The sequence below is a fragment of the Gobius niger genome, assembly GCF_951799975.1.
Source record: "Gobius niger genome assembly, chromosome: 4".
In the NCBI taxonomy this organism is placed as follows: Eukaryota; Metazoa; Chordata; class Actinopteri; order Gobiiformes; family Gobiidae; genus Gobius; species Gobius niger.
In genome coordinates, this window is record NC_136855.1 from 41,856,206 (window position 1) to 41,873,988 (window position 17,783).

General features: G+C 45.4%; 1 protein-coding gene across 1 annotated transcript in view; it reads right to left on the reverse strand.

Moving 5' to 3' along the window:
* LOC306961864 (activating signal cointegrator 1-like) overlaps window positions 1-17,783 on the reverse strand; it is a 284,584-nt gene that overhangs the window by 70,618 nt on the left and 196,183 nt on the right. The gene's annotated exons all lie outside the window — the stretch shown is intronic.

Consider the following 17,783-nt stretch of genomic DNA (forward strand, 5'->3'; position numbering starts at 1 on the left):
CTTTAACCAAATGAGCTCAAAATCGCTCCAGCTCATCTCCAGATGTGGGGCATCAAAAGTTATCAAAATTTTTTGGCTAAGTTTTATGGTTCGTTTGCGGCGAAGCCGCAATCTTTCCGAAGTATTTTGCGATTCATCAAAAACTAAAAATCGCTCCCATTCGCACAAACAAACTCCGATTAAAAATCGGAAATATACATTTTGTTGACCTTTCACCCCTGGACGCAACAAATGTGGAAAAAGTGCCATTGGGCGCGATAGCGCCCCCTCCAGGTGCAGAAGAAAAAATGCATTGTGGGAAAAAAATTAGTTTGTCGGAAATGGCTGAAATTCGGTACAAAAATAGTTGATGGCGTCCCGATCCAAAAAGCCAATGAGACGCATATCGTATTTTGTACGGTATTGCCATGGTGACGCCCGGGGCCCCCCATGTAATTCTAATGGGGCTGACACATGAATCTCACATTATGCAACATTACAGCGCGTTAGCGCCCCCTGTCAGGAGCTTGTGGACAGTGGACATGGAAGTACGGCCCGTTAGGGCTGTCTGATGCTACTTGTTAAATTAAAAAGTTTATGGGCGCGCTAGCGCCCTCTGCAGGCTGGAGCCATTATTCACATGGAGAGGCTAAAAATGTAGTTTTGACGTTTACTGACAAATATTAATGGCACATCAGGGCAAAAAAATGCAGTGTGGCGCCCTTGGTACGGTTATGGCACGGCAATAGAGGCGCTAAAGGAGGCACGGCCCGCGAGGGCCGTTCGATGCCGCTTGCGGCTTTAATTCTTTCTTCTTTCTTCTTCTTCTTCTTCTTCTTCTGCTCTTTGAGCAGAAATTTGACCCCCTGAACATAGTCGAAAACTCACCAAACTTTGCCCAAAATTCAGTTTTGGTGAAAAATTAATTAAAATGTGTGTTTCATATTGGGGGAAAAAAAAATGGCGCGACAGCGCCACCTACAAAAGTGAAAATACATTACGCCAATGGGGGAGGGGCCGAAGTAAACTTTGTCGTAGAGCGACGAGATTCGGTACAGATATTCGTCATGTGACGACAAAAAAAAAATATTATTGTGGCCACGCCCCCTGACAAACCGGAAGTCCGCCATTTTGACAGGAAGTCCGGAGAATGCTGAGTCAGCGTTTTCGCTGACATCGCATTTTAATGAACTCCTCCTTGGGCGTTTCACCAAATGAGCTCAAAATCGCTCCAGCTCATCTCGAGATGTGGGGCATCAAAAGTTATCCAAATTTTTTGGCTAAGTTTTACGGTTTGTTTGCGGCGAAGCCGCAATCTTTCCGAAGTATTTTGCGATTCATCAAAAACTAAAAATCACTCCCATTCGCACAAACAAACTCCGATTAAAAATCGGAAATATACATTTTATTGACCTTTCACCCCTGGACGCAGCAAATGCGAAATAGTAACATAAGGCGCGATAGCGCCCCCTCCAGGTGCAGAAGAAAAATTGCATTATGGGAAAAAAATTAAGTTTCTCGGAAATGGATGAAATTCGGTACAAAAATAGTTGATGGCGTCCCGATCCAAAAAGCCAATGAGACCCATATCGTAATTTGTACGGTGTTGCCATGGTGATGCCCGGGGCCCCCCATGTTATCCAATGGGGCTGACACATAAATCTCACATTATACAGCATTACAGCGCGTTAGCGCCCCCTGTCAGGAGCTTGTGGACAGTGGTCATGGAAGTACGGCCCGTCAGGGCCGTCTGATGCTAATTGTGAAATTAAAAAGATTGTGGGCGTGCTAGCGCCCTCTGCAGGCTGGAGCCATTGTTGACATGGAGGGGCTAAAAATGTTGCTTTGATGTTTACTGACAACGATTAATGGCACATCAGGGCAATAAAATGCAGTGTGGCTACGCTGGCGCCCTTGGTAGGGTTGTGGCACGGATAGATAGAGGCGCTAAAGGAGGCACGGCCCGCGAGGGCCGTTCGATGCCGCTTGCGGCTTTAATTTGTCATTTTTTGTCATTTTTTGTCATTTTTTTGTCATTTTTTGTCACATTTTTGTCATTTTTTGTCACATTTTTCGTCATTTTTTTGTACATTTTTCATCTGCTTCATCTGAGCCCTGTCAAACACACAGAGCTGCACTTCAACAGCTCTACAGTCGCTTTAAACCGGCTCCAGCAGAGAAAAGAGTTTAACTGTATCAACTGTTGTTTTTACTCAGAGCCTGACATGTTGTGATACTTGAGGCGAGACGCAGCAGGTGAACGGAGAAAACAATCACATTCAGAGGAATCAATGGGAAGCGTTCGCTGAGCATTAATGATGTGAATATGAAGAGAAAATGTAACGCAAGTTTCCTGTCCTGGTGCGTTTTCATATAAAAGTGAGATGTTGGCAGATAGAGCCAGGTTTAAATGTGTGTTTTGGTTTCAAAGCTCAGTTAAGGCAGGCTAGGCTAGCTGCTAGCCTCGCTGCTTCTAGCCTAGCAAAACGTTGCCGAGCAATGCGCAAACTTTTGGGAACTATTTGTCGCAGAAGTCATTAAATAAACCTTTCGACCTTCATAAAAGTGTACGAAGTTTATGTTGTGTGTGTTCAGTTGGAAAATGGCCGAATAATAAGCGGGATCATGTATAGAACGCTGGTCATTATCGGGAAAATAAGCACCTTCAGGGCGAAACAAGTCCGGTTCGCCCTGAAGGTGCTTATTTTCCCGATAATGACCTGTGTTCTATACATGATCCCTTACTTATGGGCTGTTGAACAATTAAATAATTAGAGAAATTTCAAAATTGTTTTCCCCCTTAACTGTTTTCAAACATGACCATATATGGGCGACTCCAGAGATGCCGTCTGTACATAGACGAAGGAGGAGGAGCAAAGTGGTTCAACAGCCCAAAAATACATAAATATCGTGCTAATGCTAACGGTTATCTAGCACTAGCTACGAATGCCGTTTTTTTGCTTCTACTGAACAATCTGCTGTGAATATGTCAAAGTGTTTTAATTAACGCTACTTGAATCTACTTCCTTTACTGAACGTTCCGCCGTCACTTTAATAAACGTTCACCATTAGCTTGAAGAGCTTTGAGAAACGCCCACCTCGCTTGTTTCTGGAACTAGCCCGACGTGCTGCGAGCTAATCAGCCTCAGACGCACTCCCCCCCCCTCTGATAACGCCGCTGTCACACCGCTGCGTAACCTCGCCGGGGAACGCTCCTGTTTGTATGAATTAATGCGGCGGCCGAGAGCCTGGTACAGGGGGGGGGGACACACAGCTCAATTTCCATTTTTATGAACAATCCGGTTAGCTCTGTCAGGGAGACGGATGGCGAGAGGGGGCCGCGGGATCGATGCGGTGGGAGCGCGCCCGGCATCGCAAAGCAGGGGCGTCCCACGGATCCGCTGATGAGCCGCGGCGAATCACAGGAACGGGGAGGGAATGTCAAAGATGTGTGGCTGCTGCTCCAAACAGGAGACTCGCAGGACCTTCAGAACAGACACACATGTACATCAATAAACCTCCATCACGAGTTTAATGAAAACGCCACGTCTGCTGTTTCTAGGGCAGAGGAATCCGACTGGATCTGCCGGGTTTGTGCTTCGACCGCCTCCTGGGCTGGAAACGCTCACGGATAATTCCCTCCTCTCTGCTTCTCTGAGAGCTAACCTTGAGCCGGCAACCTTGAGCAAAACGAACTACTTAAGCAGCCTCGAGAGAGCCACTCGACTGTGCGGCGCTAATATCAGCCCCACGACCAGGCTGAGCAATCAGAGGGGGAGGGGGGGGTCGACGAGGAAACAGAGGATGTCGGAGCCGATACTGGAGCAGGAGAGTGTTTTTAAAAATAAAGTAAACAAACAGCAGATAAACTCTTAACTCCCGTCAGCAGATTTTTTTTCCATTATTTTTTTGTTGGGTATTCAACTCATTTCTGTCATTTTTTTGTCATTTTTTGTCACATTTTTGTAATTTTTTGGTCAAATTTTTATCACATTTTTATCAATTTTTTGTCATTTATTTTGTCATTTTTTGTATCATTTTTTATTTTATTTTTGTCACATTTTTTGTCATATTTTTGGTAATTTTTTCGTCATTTTTGTCACATTTTTGTCTCTTTTTTTGTAAATTTTGTGTCATTTTTTTGTCATTTTTTGTCATTTTTTTGTCATTTTTTTATCAAATTTTTATCAAATTTTTAGCAATTTTTTGTAATTTTTTGTAATTTTTTTGTCATTTTTTTCGTCATTTTTTCGTCATTTTTGTCATTTTTTTGTAATTTTTTTTATCAAATTTTTGTCACATTTTTGTAATTTTTTTGTAATTTTTTGTAATTTTTGTCACATTTTTGTCACATTTTTGTCCATTTTTTGTCATTTTTTTGTCCCTTTTTTTGGCACATTTTTGTCATTTTTTTGTCACATTTTTGTCATTTTTTTGTGACATTTTTGTGACATTTTTCCACATTTTCATCAATTTCTCGTCACTTTTTTGTCACATTTCCATCTTTGTTTTCGTCTCAGTTTTGTTGCTATTTTCACACCTTTTTTCCAGACGCTTTTGGATTGGGGTAAAGCCAAACTGGAGAGACTGTGCTCGGTTCAGGTGGGAGTTTAGGGGTTAATGAGATAAAGACATTTAGCACCCACACATTTCCTCTTCTGAAACACTGAAGAGGCACCCAGAGCCCCCACACCTGCAGCACAGTGGAGGCGTCACAAGAGGAGCTACAGGAAACAGAAGCAAAATCCCAGCTCTGAAAGAGATAAACGTTTGTCGTCCATATCGCGAGTTTCCAACGTGCCATAAAAGTGGATCTGTTTAAGCCCGTAAAGAAGAGCCGCGCTCGCTCCTGACGGCGTCCCAGCAGCCGCCCGTCCCACACGGCGTTACCCGAGCGGCGTCTGGGCCGGCCCGCAGTAAAAGCAAATGTTAATTGCCTGTGTCGCGTTAATATGGATTTACTGCCCACACATCGGGCCTTCTGAAAGGTTAATTAGTCCGGCCACTGTAGCTCGTGTTTATGAAGCGTCGCCGTGTGAGCCTATCAGGGCGAGCGGGTCCTGAGGAGGAGGAGGAGGAGGAGGAGGAGGAGGAGGAGGAGGAAGAGGAGGCCCGCACATCTGCACCGAGGAAAGTGGGTCATCGCCGGAGCCGTCCTGAAGAGCCTAACAAGCCGCGGCGCCGAGGAACACCGGCTAATTAGCTCAGGCAAAGAGTGGGAGCGAAGGACGGGGGGGGGAGAACAACAAGTCTCCTACAAACACCTGCAGCAGATGGGATTCTGATCCTTCTCACGCACATGAACATATAATCGTGACTCGACTTTATCGTGACTCGGGTCGCAACAAGAAAATTAACAAAAACTGCAATTGAGAAATCATAATAGAGTCATGTTTGGAATATAACTGACCTGCATCACATGAATGATCACATTTTGAGGGACTATTTTCACGCAGATCACTCCACCGCCGCGTAGCTTATACAACCACGAAGCTGATGCTGCTCAAATATAAGTTATTTTACATGATTCTATGGACACAGACATGTATATGGTTAGTCTGGTGTTATCAGTGATTTGCCTCAGGTGCTCTGTGGAGCGGCTCACACTGTTTTTAATGCAGGCTAGCTGATACCATAGACACGCACTAGCCTTGTGCCACAAATATAAGAACTGCATGAATTACAAAAAATATCTCCAGAAATCAGCAACACTCTGGATAACGAGGAAATGAGGCCCTGTGTCAAACATCCTGAAACATCCCTTTAAAGAAGAAGGAACCTCTTGTTTCATGAGGAGAGAAACTCCCTCAGACCTGACGCTGATGTCGTTCTTTGCTTTCACAAACCTGAGCATTAGCGCTCGCAAAACACCGAAGTCCGTAAACATTCCTGATCTCGTGCGTGAGTTTCAAACTGCCCATATCGTTGCTCCGCCCCCTGCCTTCCGTCTGACACCGCGACCGAGAACCACATATTCTTTCCAAATTAGCTGAAGGCAGCGCTCCCAGCTGGGCTCATTGTCGGCACTTCCGCTCCTCCTCCTCCTCCTCCTCCTCCTCCGCTGCAGCTTTCTGTGGAGGATCCGGCTGTAATAAGGTCTCCACAGGAACAACAGGAGCTCAGCGTTTGATTCCAGAACTCACTCGAGTCCAGAGGCACCTGGATTATGGACTCGTGGTTTCACTGCAGCGCATACAGGCCGGGACGTAACAACGCAGTGACCGTGTTTACAGACATCGCCCCCCAGGAGGAACAGCTCAGAAACCGTCACAGAGAGAGATATGTTACAATGTTTTCCCCCTGCATTATAGTACTTTATTATCCGGCTCTTCACAACGTAAGTAGAAGCTCCGTTGATTTGAATGGGATTTCCCAACGTTCTCCCGGTCATTACTTCCTGATAAAGTTCCTCTGAGTTGGTGTTTTCATATCACTCCGCACGTACGTAGCAGCGACACTATCTGTCCCGTCACTGAGAGAGAAGTCGGGGAATCGTGAGTCTGACTTTCAACTTACCCAGAGATTCACCACCTCCTCCAACTGCGCCTTCAGCTAAGTAGCTAGGCTAGCTGCTAGCCTTGCTGCTTCTAGCCTAGCAAAACGTTGCCGAGCAACGCGCAAACTTTTGGGAACTATTTGTCGCAGAAGTCATTAAATAAACCTTTGACCTTCATAAAAGTGTACGAGGTTTATGTTGTGTGTGTTCAGTTGGAAAATGGCCGAATAATAAGCGGATCATGTTTAGAACGCTGGTCATGATTGGGAAAATAAGCACCTTCAGGGCGAAACAAGACCCTCCACTTCGTGTCGGGGTCCGGTTCGCCCTGTCGGTGCTTATTTTACCGATAATGACCAGCGTTCTATACATTATCCCTTACGTACAAAAGTGTCAAAACATGGACACTTCTGCCAGGTGTGCCAGGTCTGCGGTTAACAGCGTGTGTTAGCGCGTGTGTTAGCATGTGTTAGCGCGTGTGTTAGCGCGTGTGTTAGCATGTGTTAGCTAAGGAGGAGAGAGAGGAGAGTTTCATAAACCCCCAGTTATCTCGGAATCTAGAAAAAAATCTGTCATTTTGATCAAAACAAGCCTCTGTTTAGTTTAGGATTTCTCAGGAACCGAGACACGTATAATTAAACTGTTTTCACCTACGGAGAGCTTAGAGTCTTTCAAACACAGCCTGTGTCCATAGCCTTAACATAGAATATGGAGTGGTGCTACAAATATCATGACAAATGGTCGATAATCGTGAATAATCATAAAATCTCAACATTTTCTTTGCGACTGAAACATTTGAAACGGTGACATCATTAGACACTCCCCTCTTTTCCTTTTCCATGTTGACAAAGTCGGTCCATTTGCAGGGGCTGTTTAAGCAGCTCGGTCTGGGGTCTGGGGGGGGGGGCGGTGTGACCCCCAGGCCCGGCTCAGTGAGCAGGATTACAGGGTTAACCAGCTGCCAATCACGCGGCCATTCTTCCCTGGCTCGGAGGTAATTGATATTATAATGTTGTGATTGTCCTTTGGAGATGCCTCGTCTGAAATCCAGCCTGAGGTTTTGCATTGAACACGTCTGAATGGTCGGGCTCTTGAAAAGGAGCTTTTCACAGAAGATCTGCTCCCGGTGGATTTCGTCTATGAGGTGCGGATAAAGGGAAGAGTGCATGAAAACGGATGAGTTTATGGATATTAGTGTAAAAGATATGCAGGAGCAGGCGTCTGTGTGAGGAGGACGTGCAGTAGGAATGAGTCTGGCTTCATTTTCATCTGTTTCACCATAAACACTGCGACTGTGAACCTCCTAAACCCTGAACCAGGAGCAGTTCTTCGGTTTGTCCACTGGGGGAGAGTGAACAGCTGGAAGGCCAGAGAAACGCCTCATTTTGGTTTGTTTCATCTCTTTTTCTGTCTCTCGTTTGTGTCGTTTTTTCCTTGCTTTTTCCTTGTGTTTTTGTTACTTTTTTTGGTCACGTTTTCCTTGTGTTTTTGTCGCTCAAACAAAGGACAAGCGAGGAGGAGGTATCCGGGCAAGACTCCCAGCTAAGCCTAACACGAGCCTTCTATCCCACTGTTGTTCTGACTAATGTAATCGTAATACAGACGGCGTCGCGTCATAGAAGGGGGCAGTTTTCACTCCGTTTAACCATTTTCTGGCGAAATATAAACTTATTTATCACATACAAATGAAGTCAAGTGTAAATCGTTTATTCACAGCAGATTGTTCAGCATAAGTGGAAAAAAGCAGCAGTCGTGGCTAGCGTCAGTATTAGCCTGATGTTAGCATTAGCCTGATGTTAGTATTAGCCTGATGTTGGTATTAGCATTATGTTAGCATTCTCTGTTATTCATGTATTTATGGGCTGTTGAACCTCTTTGCTCCTCTCCATGTCTTTGTATCTTTATTTAGTAGAAACTATATTCATAATTCAGCATTTGTTAAAGTAGTTTTTGAATAATTAGAGAAAGTTTAGATTTTTCAAACATGACCATATATGGGCCATTCCAAAGATGTCGTCTGTATCTATACGTTTGTCAAAGGAACTGTTTTTACATACTGAGACATGTTCTTACCTAACAGGTGAACAGTGTTGTTTTCGTCAACGAAGACGATAACAATATCTTTTCGTTGACGCCCCTTTTTTTAATGACGATAACGTAGCGATGACGAGCTAAAATGAGCTCTTTGGGGACGAGAACATGACGAGACGTTTACGAGTTTACGTCAATGAGACGAGACGAGACAAAAATGGGAGAAAGTTTTTCGTCAGATCGTTCACAAACACAAAGTTTGTGCGCGGAGTGAGAGAACACACGGTAAGCGTGAAACGGAGCGGCGCCTCTTTCTCTCTCTCTCTCCCCGTGGCGTGCGGTCACTGCTCGCGTACATCCTCCTCGGAGCGTCTGACGTCCAGGTCACAGGGACTTTGTTGTTTCTCAGGACAGTTTTCAATACCGTGGCGTATGAACGCAGAAAGCACGTCGAGGTGCTACGTATGTGCAGACAGAAGCGACGATCAGAGGACGAGGAGAGCGGGCGCTTTTGGGAAAAGTCCTGTTCACAGTCGGCCACTTCTGCCAGTGCCTGTCGTGGTGTCATCTGTTTGTCAAAAGCCAATAGAAGCTATTATTTATCCCAATTTCCAAAACTTATCGAAATTAATTATCACTTCTTATAATAAAACCGACGAAAACTTGACAAAAACCTTTTTAATTTTCGTCTGACTAAAACGTGACTAAAACGATCACATTTTGAAGTGACTAAAATGTGACTAAACCTAAATGCATTTTCGTCCAAAGGACTAAGACTAAAACTAAAAGGGCCAAAAACAACACTGCAGGTGAAGATAGAAGCTACCAAGCTCTACCAAGTTTTCACTAAAATATGGTTACGTGAAGTGTTACACGATAAAGTATAATTACACAAGTGGAACACTTCACGTAACCATATTTAAATAGGGAAAACGTGGAAGAGCTTGGTAGCTTCTATCTTCACCTGTTTTGGAGCTATAGAGGAGAGAGGGAGAGGCTAAATGCTAACGCCGTCTGTGTTTACGTGACTGAGGACACGCGTGAAGATCAGACAGGTCCACATGAACTCGTCTAAGCTCAGGTAAGAACATATCTCAATATGGAAAAACGTGGCCTGTTCCTTTTAGGGCTGAAACGACTAATCGATTATTGAAACAGTCGACAACTATTTTAGTAATCGATTAATCGTTCTCTGGTTCACACAGACTCAAATGGAGCAAAAATGACATAAAAATGCAGTATTTTTGATTAAATCCTACTTTGTTTTTATAGTTCGGGTCCGTGTACATTTTGTACATTGTAAAGTTCATGAATCGAGCCTCCAACAAACATGTCCCTTTAGTTTTACTCCATTAACACATCCTCAAGCAGCCACTTAAGCTATAGGTGATTAAAAAAATAGAAAAATTTGAATTTTCCTTCACCATTCACAGCCAAGCGATTACTCGATTAATCGTAAAAATAATCAATAGATCAATCGAGTACAAAATACTCGATTGATCTATTGATTATTTTTACGATTTAATAAAAAAAAAAAAAAAAAAAAAAAAAAAAATGGCGTCTGGTGGCCGGGTCTCTGCCCACGGGGCCCGGCCGGGCACAGCCCGAAGGGACGACGTGGGCCCGCCCTCCTGTGGACCCACCACCCGCAGAGGGATCCGTAGGGGTCGGGTGCGAAGAGGACTGGGTGGCAGTCAGAGGCAGGTGCCTCGACGACCTGGTCCGCATGCACAGCTTCTGGCGTTCGGGACATGGAACGTCACCTCGCTGGGGGGGAGGAGCCTGAGCTTGTGCGGGAGGTTGAGAGATACCGGCTAGATATAGTCGGGCTCACCTCCACGCACAGCTTGGGTTCCGGATCCCAACTCCTGGAGAGAGGCTGGACTCTCCATTTTTCTGGAGTTGCCCGTGGGGAGAGGCGGCGGGCTGGGGTGGGTTTGCTCATATCCCCCCAGCTTAGCCGTCACGTGTTGGAGTTCACCCCGGTGGACGAGAGGGTCGCGTCCCTACGCCTCCGGGTCGGGGACAGGTCTCTCACCGTTGTCTCGGCCTACGGGCCCAACATCGGTGCAGAGTACCCGGCCTTCTTGGAGTCCCTGGGAGGGGTACTAGATAGTGCTCCGACTGGGGACTCCATTGTTCTGCTGGGGGACTTCAACGCCCACGTGGGTAACGACAGTGAGACCTGGGAGGGAGTGATTGGGAGGAACGGCCTCCCCGATCTGAACCCGAGTGGTGTTCTGTTATTGGACTTCTGTGCTAGTCACGGTTTGTCCATAACGAACACCATGTTCGAGCACAAGGGTGTCCATAAGTGCACGTGGCACCAGGACACCCTAGGCAGGAGGTCGATGATCGACTTTGTAGTTGTGTCGTCTGACCTCCGGCCGCGTGTCTCGGACACTCGGGTAAAGAGAGGGGCTGAGCTGTCAACCGATCACCACCTGGTGGTGAGCTGGATCCGCTGGCAGGGGAGGAAGCCGGTCAGACCTGGCAGGCCCAAGCGTGTTGTGAGGGTCTGCTGGGAACGACTGGCGGATCCCTCTGTCAGTGGGGTCTTCAACTCCCACCTCCGGAAGAGCTTCACCCAGATTTCGGGGGAGGCGGGGGACATGGAGTCAGAGTGGACTCTGTTCTCCTCCTCCATTGTCGATGCGGCTGCTCGTAGTTGTGGCCGTAAGGTCTCTGGTGCCTGTCGCGGCGGCAATCCCCGAACCCGGTGGTGGCGCCCGGAAGTAAGGGATGCCGTCAAGCTGAAGAAGGAGTCCTACCTGGCCTTGTTGGCTTGTGGGACTCCTGAGGCAGCTGAGAGGTACCGGCAGGCCAAGCGTGCTGCAGCTCGAGCGGTCGCAGAGGCAAAAACTCGTGTCTGGGAGGAGTTCGGGGAGGCCATGGAGGAAGACTATCGGTCGGCCTCGAAGAAATTCTGGCAAACCATCCGGCGCCTCAGGAGGGGGAAGCAGTGCTTCACCAACACTGTTTACAGTGCGGGTGGGGGGCTGCTGACCTCGACTGGGGATGTCGTCGGGCGGTGGAAGGAGTACTTCGAGGACCTCCTCAATCCCGTCGTCACGTCTTCCAATGAGGAAGCAGAGGCTGGGGACTCGGAGGTGGGCTCGCCCATCACCGGGGCTGAAGTCACCGAGGTGGTGAGAAAGCTCCTTGGTGGCTCCGGGGGTGGATGAGATTCGCCCTGAGTACCTTAAGTCTCTGGATGTTGTAGGACTGTCTTGGCTGACACGTCTCTGCAACATCGCGTGGCGGTCGGGGACAGTGCCCCTGGATTGGCAGACCGGGGTGGTGGTCCCTCTCTTTAAGAAGGGGGATCGGAGGGTGTGTTCCAATTACAGAGGAATCACCCTCCTCAGCCTCCCCGGTAAGGTCTACTCCAGGGTGCTGGAGAGGAGGATCCGGCCGATGGTCGAACCTCGGATCCAGGAGGAACAATGCGGTTTTCGTCCTGGTCGTGGCACACTGGACCAGCTCTATACCCTTCATCGGGTACTCGAGGGTTCGTGGGAGTTCGCCCAACCAGTCCACATGTGTTTTGTGGATCTGGAGAAGGCGTTCGACCGCGTCCCTCGTGGTGCCCTGTGGGGGGTGCTCCGGGAGTATGGGGTCCGGGGCCCTCTGCTAAGGGCTGTCCGTTCCCTGTATGAGCAGCAGGAGCTTGGTTCGCATTGCCGGTAGTAAGTCAGACCTGTTCCCGGTGCGTGTTGGTCTCCGCCAGGGCTGCCCTTTGTCACCGGTTCTGTTCATTACCTTTATGGACAGAATTTCTAGGCGCAGCCAGGGGCCGGAGGGTGTCCGGTTTGGGAGCCTCAGGATCTCATCTCTGCTGTTTGCGGATGATGTTGTTCTGATGGCTCCAACGAACCAGGACCTCCAGCACGCACTGGGGCGGTTTGCAGCCGAGTGTGTAGCGGCCGGGATGAGAATCAGCACCTCCAAATCCGAGGCCATGGTTCTCCACCGGAAAAAGGTGGTTTCCCCTCTACAGGTCGGTGGTGAGTCCTTGCCTCAAGTGGAGGAGTTCAAGTATCTCGGGGTCTTGTTCACGAGTGAGGGACGGATGGAGCGTGAGATGGACAGACGGATCGGTGCGGCGTCAGCAGTGATGCGGTCGCTGTATCGGTCTGTCGTGGTGAAGAGGGAGCTGAGTCGGAGGGCAAAGCTCTCGATTTACCGATCGATCTACGTTCCCGCCCTCACCTATGGTCATGAGATTTGGGTCATGACCGAAAGGACAAGATCGCGAATACAAGCGGCCGAAATGAGTTTCCTTCGCAGGGTGGCTGGGCGCACCCTTCGAGATCGGGTGAGGAGCTCAGTTACCCGGGAGGAGCTCGGAGTAGAGTCGCTGCTCCTCCACGTCGAAAGGAGCCAGCTGAAGGGCTCGGGCATCTGTTCCGGATGCCTCCTGGTCGCCTCCCGCGGGAGGTGTTCCAGGCATGTCCTAGTGGGACAAGGCCTCGTGGAAGGCCCAGGACACGGTGGTGGGACTATGTCTCCGAGCTGGCCTGGTGTCGCCTCAGGGTCAGAACAGCTGGAGGAAGTGTGTGTGGATCGGGAAGTTTGGGCATCTCTGCTGAGACTGCTGCCCCCGCGACCCGGCCCCGGATAAAGCGGAAGAAAATGGATGGATGGAGTACAAAATAATCGTTAGTTGCAGCTAGGGCTGAAACAACTAATCGATTAATCGACAACTAATCGATTACTGGAATAGTTGTCAACTATTCCAGTAATCGATTAATCGTTTTCTAGTAAACACAGACTAAAATTGAGACAGTTATTTATTTTGGATGAAAACCTACTTTGTTTTTTAAAGTTAGGGTCTGCAGCAGTGTTAATTTCGTCGACTAAAATATTTAGTCTTAATTTTAGTCAAAGTGATATTTTTGTGACTAAAACTGGACTAAAACTAAATGAAAAGTTTCTCATGAGACTAAAACTGTGACTAAAATGTCCAGATATTTGAGTCGACTAAAATCAGACTAAATAAAAATGAAAAGGAGAGACTAAAATCATCCAGACTTGTATTGAGCGTCTGAAAGAGCCTCAGATCATGTTTAAAGGATCAGCTCTGAGCTTTGTTCATGTGGAGCAGAAACATGAAGCAGAGGAACAACATTAAACATGATTAGAATCAATATTATCAATGCAAAGTCCACTAAACTTACTTGCAATTTTAGTCGGCTAAAACTAGATTAAAATTGAAACGATTTTTTTGACTAAATCTCGACTAAAATTAACTTACATTTTAGTCAAAAGACTAAGAATAAAACTAAATTAAAATATGTTGTCAAAATTAACACTGGTCTGCAGTGTTTTGTACATCGTAAATTTCATAAATATCTGTCTTTGTCTCATCCAATCAAAGCAGAATTAGCACAAAGAGCCTCCTACAAACGTTTACTTTAAGTTTACTCCATCCACGTGTCCTCAAGCGCCGCCACTTTAGCTTTATGTGATAAAAAAATAGAATAAAATACAATTTCCATGCACCTTTCACAGCCAAGCGATTAATCGATTAATCATAAAAATAATCGGTCGATTAATCGATTACCAAAATAATCGTTAGTTGCAGCGCTAGTTCCTTTAAATGGTGACGTCACAGCTCGACTTCCGGGTTCACAGATGTGCGAGAAACTACAAAAAACTCTATTAATACAACAATCAATGTTTCTGAAACTCCACAGTTACTGAACAGACTTATTTATCAGGTCCATGAGCCGAACATGCTGAACCTTCTGCTATAAAAGTCATATTTACCAAAATCGGTACATCCGGGTTAGCGGAGATAAATGCTAACGGCGCAGCAGCTACGCTAACCCTGGAAACAGTGACTTTTTTAGAAGTAGGTTCAGCATTTTTGGCTGATGAGTCTGAGAAATAAGTAGATTCAGTAACTCTCTGTTGACTGTCAGAAATAATGATGGTTGTTTTGATTTTTTTTCTCATATTAGCCGGTTAGCATGTGTGTTAGGACCTGGAAGGACCCGGAAGCGGAAGTTCGAATTTAACAAACGTTTAGGAATCTATTTTCCCGCCTCCAGCTGAGCCTGGAATCTGATCTATAAGACAGATCATATTGAAGGTGGTGACAGACGGTTATGGATCGGAGGGAGCTGCGCAGGAGGAGGAGCTGACCAGTGCAGGACACCACGCTCTGAAACGGGGACAGACCCAGGAGGAGGCTGAAGGCGGTGCTCAGGTTTCCTCCACCTTTACAAACACTCACCCAACACCTGAACCACATCCACAAGTACGATTAGCATGTAGCATGTAGCATTCACTAGCTTGAGAGTCAAATATTTACTCTCATTATCTCAGGCTAAGACTCCCCCTGCGTTGTCAGTTTGTGAGTTTCCTGGCAGCTCATGGACAGACTGTAATGCCGTTTCCTCCGAGCGCCGTGACGGGACAGGAACAGTCGTCGACAGGCCGTGGAAATGTGTAAAAACAGAGATATGGCGGCGCCGGCCGAGCTGCTAATCTAACGTGGCGCGGAGTCAAAGCGGCGAGCGCAGAGTCTTTGAAGCGCAGGCTGTTTCATGGCGAGCGTTCTCTCTAAAGTCTGCGGGCGTTTGCACATCACGCAGCTGAACCGGAGCCAGGAGGGATTACGGCGAGGTGGGCGGAGCCGGCGGATCACTGCCCGCTGTTTATCGGCCGCACGCGCCGCCTCCATCTCCCCCTGGGACGCACTGACGCCGGGGAAACTCCAGCCTGAAGACGCCGCACTCACATGAGCCTGGTATCGAGGAGCAGATGAGGCTCTGAATAAGTCGTTCTCCTCTGAGACTTTTACGCACGAGTTCATACACATTTCTGAAGCTAAATCTGTGTTCCATGATTGTTCAGATGTTTAGTTTGACTCCATTTATCCAGCGATCTCACACTTTTCCCATCAAACAAAATAACGCTTTATGTGGTTCCCCTCGGAGACACGGTGCCCGACGTGCAGTGTGTTATACATCATCTCTCATACATTATGTTTTAGGTGTTTAATGGATATATATCTGTTATTTATGTTAGGAAATAATCAGAGAATAAATGGAGCTGAACTGAACCTGATCAACAGAATCAGGAAACAACATCTGCTCGTCAATATTAAGGCTCATATTTCACTTCATTTTCTCTAGTTTAACCTCTTAACTCCCGCCTGAACCAAGAGCATTTTCTCCAGTTCGGCTTTACCCAAATCCTGTAGGCCAGTGTAAAGCCTCATTTCAAAGCTAAGATCTACAAAACTCCTCTAAATGGATCTTTTTCCTCACGTCATCAGATTTTTTTCCATTTTTTTTTGGTATTCAAGTCATTTTTGTAACTTTTTTTTTGGTCTTTTTTTTGTTTTTTTGTTTTTCCATTTTGTCCTTTTTTAGTAATTTTTTGTCACATTTTTTTTAATTTTTTTATATATTTTTTTTAATTTTTTTTCCTATTTTTGTCATTTGTTGTCACATTTTTGTCACATTTTTGTCACTTTTTTGTCACATTTTTGTCATTTTTTAGTCATTTTTTTTCCTTTTTCTGTCATTTTTTTGTCAGACTTTTGTCAGATTTTTGTCATTTTTTAGTCATTTTTTAGTCATTTTTTTCCTTTTTTTTGGTCACTTTTTGTCACATTTTTGTCATTTTTTGGGTCTTTTTTTTTTGCAATTTTTTTTGCAATTTTTTCTTTTTTTTTACAATTTTTCTGTCACATTTTTTTATTATTATTTTTCCTTTTTTGGCATTTGTTGTCACATTTTTGTCATTTTTTTGTCATATTTTTGTCATTTTTGTCATTTTTTTAAATCATTTTTTGTCACATTTTTGTCATTTTTTTTGTAATTTTTTGTCACATCTTCATCCTTGTTTTCGTCTCAGTTCTGTTGCTATTTTCACACCTTTTTTCCTGAACCTATTGGATTGGACAGTGGGTGAACTGGGCGTCTGTGCATCAAAACAAGCCCAAACTCCGCTTCACATTAAAACGACTCCAAACGAGCACAGGCTGAAACACAATGGCCCCCGCGCGGCATCCTGGCCACATCCCGTCCAGCACAATCCCAGATCATTCCAGGAATTCCAGGCTAATCCCCGAGGTCTGATAAGTCCATCCTCTTTGCTCCATCTTTGCCGTTAAGCCCTCGGTAAACAAACACGCGATTACGGCTCGAGAGCGAGACACGCGGCTGCACGGATTAGCATAATATCTTTATTTCTGTCAAGACCCGTGTGCCGGGACCGATGTCGGCAGCCGTGCTAATAATGGACTCACGCCACGGGAAAATCACCCAATCAGAAATGGAGAGACGGTCAGAGGAGCAACTCCTCACGACATGGGGCTCGGGAGATCATTTCAAAGCAATGTACCGCTACTTTTTGTCTTTTTTTTCCTTTTTTTGTCATTTTTTGTCATATTTTGTCGTTTTTTTTGTCTTTTTTTTGTAATTTTTTGTAATTTTTTGTAATTTTTTAGTCATGTTTTGTCATATTTTTGTCACATTTTTGTTATTTTTTTGTAATTTCTTTTGTAATTTTTTTGTCACATTTTTGTCACATTTTTTGTCACATTTTTGTCATATTTTTGTCATTTTTTTGTCATTTTTTTGTCATTTTTTGTCACATTTTTGTCATTTTTTGTCACATTTTTGTCACATTTTTGTCACATTTTTTGTCACATTTTTGTCACATTTTTGTCATTTTTTTGTCATTTTTTTGTCATTTTTTGTCACATTTTTGTCATTTTTTTGTCATTTTTTTGTCATTTTTTGTCACATTTTTGTCACATTTTTAGTCACATTTTTGTCATATTTTTGTCACATTTTTGTCACATTTTTGTCATATTTTTGTCACATTTTTGTCACATTTTTGTCATTTTTTTGTCATTTTTTTGTCATTTTTTTGTCACATTTTTTGTCACATTTTTGTCATATTTCTGTCACATTTTTGTCACATTTTTTTGTCATTTTTTTGTCACATTTTTGTCACATTTTTGTCACATTTCCCACAGGTGAGAGTAGAGGGGAGGGGCTTAGCCAAGATAAACTCCTCCCTGTGGTCGATATATTTTCTGCGGCCTGAGCTGAAGCTTTAGTGTTGCTGACGAAGCCTTTCGGATGAGACACGTAACATCCTACACTTCAACTACAGAGCACAGAAGACGAGAGCCTACACAGACAATCATGGCTTACATTTGTATTGCACTTTGCCAGCTCGATAAGCTTCTCAAACTGCTCCAGCCATTATTCATCCACGCTGGCACGGAAACCTGGGTCCTTCCTACCAT